We start from the raw sequence: 6,862 nt of genomic DNA on the forward strand, positions 1-6,862 counted from the left end.
GTGTTGAGTGTAAAAAGATGCTATAACTTTGGTTTCCAAGCTGCACGTGTGTTTTGCTCAAAATAGCTCAAACTGGAATAAAACTTTTTTGTTTTTAATCAATGAAGTGGAATTTTCATTTTTCTTTTTGGCAAGGAAACTTGAAAAAAATCTGCTGTAGTTTGGATCAAATTGATTTTTTTTCACTTTTTAACTTGGTAGTTGAACTGAAAAATCAATTATTCACACAGCCTTACTCCCAACACATGTCCAGGAGCAGAAACTTGTTTTTATTCAATAGCAGGTGCTCAGCAATTTGAGCAAATGAATGCTGTGTTAACAGGCTGCCCCATTGCCTTGCCTGACTCTTCCCGCCTCACCTACTGAAAACCAACCGGGGATGCAGGGAGAGACCCCAAAGTGTTTCATTTCCTTGATGTTGTGCCATGGCTGTGCCTACTGAGCCAGTTTGGCTGGCAATACAAAACAAGGTCTTGGTTTTGATCCTGATGGCTGCTGCTGTTGGTTTTCTAGTCTATGTTTTAACATTAACATGTTTCTTTGGACAAGATAACGAGGTCCCTTTGAGAAGCACTCAGATCATTCCTGCCTTACAATCTCATATAATAACGGTCTCCAAAGGAAGGAGATTGTCACTAAATGTGAAGTGCTAATGACTGTAATGTTGTGTCATAATAAGAAACTGAACAGAAAAACAACTTCATCAATGGCACATTTCCAAATAAACAGCTCCGCTGGAAAGAAATCTCCTTTTTGCTTGTTTCAGGCATTCCTAATTCTGCTGTCTCTCTTGTGTACCAGCAATGGTGGAAATATCCAGGCATTTGTTTCACAGCCGTCATGATGCTAAACATTTGGCTGTCCAGGAGGTGAACATCTGCTCTTAAAACTCTACCTATGTCATGTCACATCATTTCCATAGTCGTGGGTTTTGCTACAGTACCACTGCAGAACAGCAACAGTGGAGAACTCTGGCAAAAAGCATAATTCTCACCCATCTCTTCTTTTTTCTTGAGGGGATATAAGAAGTGCAGAGGGTCCAGAGGAGACCTGACCTTGACAGCATTGGAAGTTATCTGCTGTCCTCTGGGTGCTTTGATCACAAGCAGGTGATCTGGACCCATCAAATTCCATGGGAGCTCCTGGTCCCCTTCTATGCTGGTGGTAGATGCCTTGAGTCTCCACAGTATGTTCTTCCCTGTTGGATGTATGGCATGTGAAAGACAGGAGAAGACTATGCCTCAATCCCCTTCCCTTCATCTAATGCTGATCTGGAGGAGGAAGAACTGGGTGAGAGACAGAGAACAGGCCAGACCAGGTCTCTGAATCTTGGCCAAAGTCTGTCTCTAGTGCTTAAGGCACAGATAAATCCTGCAGAGCCCCTGCACCCGAGGGGAGGGTTGGCGTCATTCCTCTCTGTCCAGGAGGCTAGCCTGTGTAGGCATGGTCCAGCAGGTCCTGCTGACCTTGGGATGACTTTCCTACAGGGACATCACTGATGACCACTCTCAGTTAAGAAGGGGAGTTAGTCCTGAACATCAGTGGCTAGGGCAGCTCTGTCTTATGCTGGCTAGTGAAGGAGGGCTCTCACTTTCTGCCATCCTGCCACCTTCACACTCCAAAGCAAGGAACCTGCCTGAGCTGCCAGACCACAGCCAGCAGCGCAACATCATGTGTGTGCTCCCACCTTCTCTGCTCCTGTTGCACCACAGCTCTCAGCACTGATTAGTGCTGTTGAGTTACGAGTGGTGGCCAGTTTGTGCTAAAACTACCCACCCTAGATTTGGATGTAATCTCTCTCTCTCAATGCTTTTGCTGTTCAAGGTGTCTAGTGAGGAGCTGAGAGCAAAGCCATCATGTGGCAATGGCAGGAGGAGCTGGCAGCCAGGTCTAAGGAGAACATAAAGCATCCTAGCTGCAGACTGCAATTCCTGCCTCCTCCTTTGATGTCCTTTAATCCTGTCTTGGCTTGATGCTTCCTGGGCTTTAACCAAAATGAAAGGTCTAGCTCATAAAACAGCTGGAAAGAAAAACTGACAGCAAAATAATAAAAATATCAAGAGGTGAGATCAGGCATGTGCCAGCAAGTAAGCACTGTCGAACACACTACAGTCAGGGCGAGTGTCTGTGGGCTCTTGTATGGTATTAAAACTGTCCATCTTCACAATGGATGCTTGGAGTTTCTGTCTCAGTGGGTCCCCAGGGGATGACAGAGGGCTATTTTTTCCATTTTCTTCGAACATCTGCCGGAGGTGGCTGCGCAAGTGATAAATCCTGCCTGTGCTGCTGCAGCACTGGCAGGGCAAAGAATTACCATGTGGCTCCGATGGCTGAGCGTGGTCAAATGACATTAACTGGGATGGGGGTGGTGATGCAGTGGGGACAGCAGAGGGGAGCTCTTGCTTCTTATTGCATCTCGTTGAGCTTTTAGTTGATGCCTCAAGACCCCAAACAGGATTCAAAACACTTGCCAGGAGTAGTAAATCTGCCCTGGCTCCGGAGGCGTTCTGTGTCACAGCCTCCTCTGTCTCTCCTCCTGTGGCTGCAGCTCCTCCTGCACATCTGCTGACTGTCACGGGAGCAGGAGTCCAGCAAAGGGCCAAGAGGATGATTACAGGATGGCAGCATCTTTCATACAAAGTGAGAGCTGGGACCGCTCAGTCTGGAGAAGAGAAGGCTCGGGCCGGGGGGGCCGGGGGGGTGGTGGTGCAGATCTTATCAATGTGTATAAATACCTGATGGGAGGGGGTGAAGAAGGTGGAGCCAGGCTCTTCTCAGTGGTGCCCAGTGGCAGGATGAGAGGCAATGGCCAAAACCTGAAATACAGGAAATTCCACTTACACCTAAGAAAAAAGCTTTTTGCTTTGAGGGTGGTCAAGCACTGGAACAGGTTGTCCAGAGATGCTGTGAAGTCTCCATCCTTGGAGATAGTCAAAACCCTACTGGACATGGTCCTGGACAATCTACTCTAGGTCACCCACCTTGAGCAGGGGAGTTGGACTAGGCGATCTCCAGAGATGCCTTCAACTTCAGCAATTCTGTGGTTCTATGTAGGTGAGGAACAACCAACTGGAAGTGAGGAAATAATGTTGTATGTTAAGTAACATTTAGAAAAACACTGTTTACCTTAGTCATTAATTTATTTTTCTTTCCACTAGATGTTACTGCTGCTCTCATAAATGATTCAGATTTTGTAAAATGTAGTATATTATTTAAAATGGTGCATATTAATAACCTTTAGTGCATTCTAGAGCTCTTATGTTATTTTTAATGACTTTGTAAACTCTTTACATGTACGAACAGGATTAACTTTAATTCTCAGGCCAGCCTGAACGGAATCAATATTTCATAGATTTCTGCAGCCTATTCATATTTAGTTATTCAAGAAAATTTTTTTCCTATTGATATGTGGACAACACATGTCCCTGGTGTTGTAAGAATTTGAAAGAACTATTTAAAACTTGAATTTCAGACATTTCCATGTACAGGGCTCCTGGATGGTTGACACACACGTACCGTGCTGAGTCCTTCTGCAAACAATAGTCCTCATACAAGCAGCAAAATCAACTTAAAGCCTCCCAAACACCTCCTGATAAAAAAAAGCCCTCCTCCTCATCCCAAGATGCAATGGAATGAAACTTCTTTGCTTCTTTCCTACTTTGCCAGTGTCTGTCTTTTTAATAGGACCCATATTTGTGGCCAAATAATCCGTCACCCGTTTCTTTTTTTTTTTTTAGCTCAGACTTCAATGTCTGCAATACCTCATAAACAGAACATGAGATGAGACTGTTTTAATTAGCTGTGTCATAAAAAGAAAATATTTTGGTGTCTTGGGAAATAAATAAATAAATATGTACATATTGCTATATCAAAAAGAGGGTCTCCGCATCACCGGCTTTATTACTGTTTAATAACATAAAAAATTCAATGTGGAAAGTCGTCCCTCAATGTGCAGAAGTAACCTCTAATAACTGGAAATCATTTAATGATCCTTTTAGCTGTACAGTATAGAGAAAAAAAAGGCTTCTGGGGATATACCTCAATATTTCTACACGCTCAAGGTTGCCAAAATGAAAGATCTCTGTTGTGCTGGAACACCTTTCATAAATTAAGAAGAGTGATTGAAATTGGTTATTGATGATTCTGAAAATAAAATTGTGATATATCTATGGCATACCCCGTTATTTTGTGCTGTATATAAGCTGGTAGTCAGTGGAGGGCACATATTCATTTTCATTTCCTTTTAATTTGGAGTCAATGGTATCCACAAAAATTAATGTTAGCATAGAATCTACAAATGATGATAAATAGTCAAAAGCTCAGAATGTTTGAATTTTTTATATTCTGAAATAAGCACTGCATCACCTTTCTTATCTTGAAAATAATCAAGCAGATGATAACAATATTGTAACGCGTAACAACAGATTTTGTTATTTCCACAGCACGAAGCATCAACAGTAAAGAAAACCATGTCCAGCCTTTATTAATAATTTTCCTCAGATGAAGGAGAGCTAATATGTTGTTGGCAGTACACATACTTCTTTTGCCCTACCAAGATTTGCCATTTTACTGGTAAGTGAAGCCTGAGAAAGAAGTGTTTCATTTGTTATCACAATCACAAAATCTGTATGAATGATTACTGATAATGCTCTGATAGACTTTTGTTTCTGCAGCAGTTACCTCGACATTTTCTATGTTTTCATTTTCCTCACGCAAAAGTTTCAAGAGTTCTTCTCTTACAAGTTCCATAATAATTATATAAAAATAATTATATACGAAAATAATTTATAATTATATTCTATAAAATTCTAATGCCATAATTTTAGCATTTGCACTTGTTCCATTTGCATACTGACTTATATCCAATTACCCACCTCAAGCAATTGAAAACCTACTTCCATATAAACTCCAGCAAGACTTATGGAAATTACTGTTATATTTAGTGATCCATGGGAGAGCTTCTCAGTTGGGAAAACAGAAAGTTTCTTTCTTTTTAGGGGCATATTTTGACTTGCTGCAGTCACTCACATGGTCACAATCCGCGTGGGACACAGAAATCGCACCGTGACTGAGTCACCGCTCTTGGCCACCCTGCCTGCCCTCCAGCCCCGAGTACACCGGGTCAGTGGACCACAGAGACCTGTCTTGGCCAGCCAGTACTTAACTATCATATATTTATGGATTAAAAAAATCCTTATATTGAGAAAAGATCGACTACATAGTGCTATCTCAGCTGTAGACTATTTAAACACACATTTCAGACAGGTCATTATATCTCAGTGGAAATGGGAATAATTTCTAGAATCTGCCCTCCGAGTAACCCCCTTGGTTCTCAAGATGCTACGCAGATGTGGTTTCTCAGTATTTGAGATTAAGTATGCTGAGCTTGATCCCAAAGTTTTGGGAAATGAGGTGGCTTTCAAGGAAGATAACTGCACTCCAGCTACGGAGCCCTCCTTGCCAGTCGAGGATGGAGATTTTTGGAATGCACCTAACATTCAGGTCCCGTCAGAGAGAGATGACTTTGTATGATGTCTCAAAGCTCTGTCCTACCCATTAGACTCGCTAAATCCTTGCAATAAAATGTCAGAGTGTCCAGGTAGGCTGAACATTTGCTGTTTTGTCTCCATGGATCTGTCTGGAAGACTTTTCTTGTACGCCTTTCCCCTGCTTGATTGACAAGTGCAGAAGCAAATTCTGGAGATAATAATTTCTGACAGGCAAAGTCTTGAACACAACACCGTAGCTATGATTTTTTAGTGCGGGTGCACAAGGAACACTGTCTTTGGCAACACAAAAGGAGAACCTCCTTTTTCCCCTAGCCTTGTGATTAGTTTCTGTTAAAAGACAAGGTTCCTCCAGGCCGAATTCCACACCGAGAGCAAGGTTTAATCAACAGTGGGACTGCTTACTCTCCAGGCTTTGATGGATTGATACAGCCTTCCTATCACTCATGTAACAAATGAAATAAGGGTCATCTCTTGTAAGAAGGAATAAACAATCACCTCAAGGAACAAATAAAAACCATCAGGGATCAGCCTTTAAAATAAGGGACAAGAAGCCAACATAACTCTGGCTGTCGCTTGAACGGTGCATGGTGGTTCCCGTGAGAAGGACTCTCCTGTGTGGACGTGTCTTCTGCTTCCCTCTCTTCCAGTTGGGGCAGGCAGTTTTTGGAGTACTGGTAAGAGACACGGTTTCAGGGCTAACTTCTTCCCAGCCACCATATGGGCATTGCTGGAGTGGTCCATAGGTGACCTGGCCACCTGCAGTGTGGGTGCAAAAAGGTTGTCCTCAAGGACAGTCCGGCACAGTCAGATATCTGCAGCCTTCCTGCCACCTCAACTCCTTCGGACTCCTGCTTTCAGGAGCACCAAAACATGTGGTGTTACCTGGACTGACCTACAGCCCCAGAAAGCTTGAGAGAAGCCACCTTGACAGGTTTATTCCAGCAAAGAAAAGCAGTAGGAGAGAGGCATGGCTGCAGCAGCCCAGCTTGACCACTCACCTAACTAGTGTGGGTAGTAACACGTATAAAGGAGACTGAATATGGGGTGGCAGACAGGGTGCACTAGCTTGCTAGGCAAGCTGGGTGCTTGTCTGGGCAGCCAACTTGTCATGAAATCTGTCTTACTGGTCACTGATGTCACAGGAAGATGACACTAAGTCAAAGCTGGTTCAAGGAGCCAACCCATGTTGGAGTCATACACTTAAATGCCAGTCTCCATCAGGTGAATCACCCACTTAGTCCGGCATCCAGGTCACGACCCCAACCTGACATACCTCTGTGTCATGCACAATGAGAAAACACCAGGAGAGAAAGAAGCTTGAAAGGTGAATGGAGTTCAATCCAGTTGGCGGC

The sequence above is a fragment of the Pygoscelis adeliae genome, unplaced genomic scaffold (genome assembly GCF_000699105.1).
Source record: "Pygoscelis adeliae isolate BGI_AS28 unplaced genomic scaffold, ASM69910v1 Scaffold403, whole genome shotgun sequence".
NCBI lineage: Eukaryota > Metazoa > Chordata > Aves > Sphenisciformes > Spheniscidae > Pygoscelis > Pygoscelis adeliae.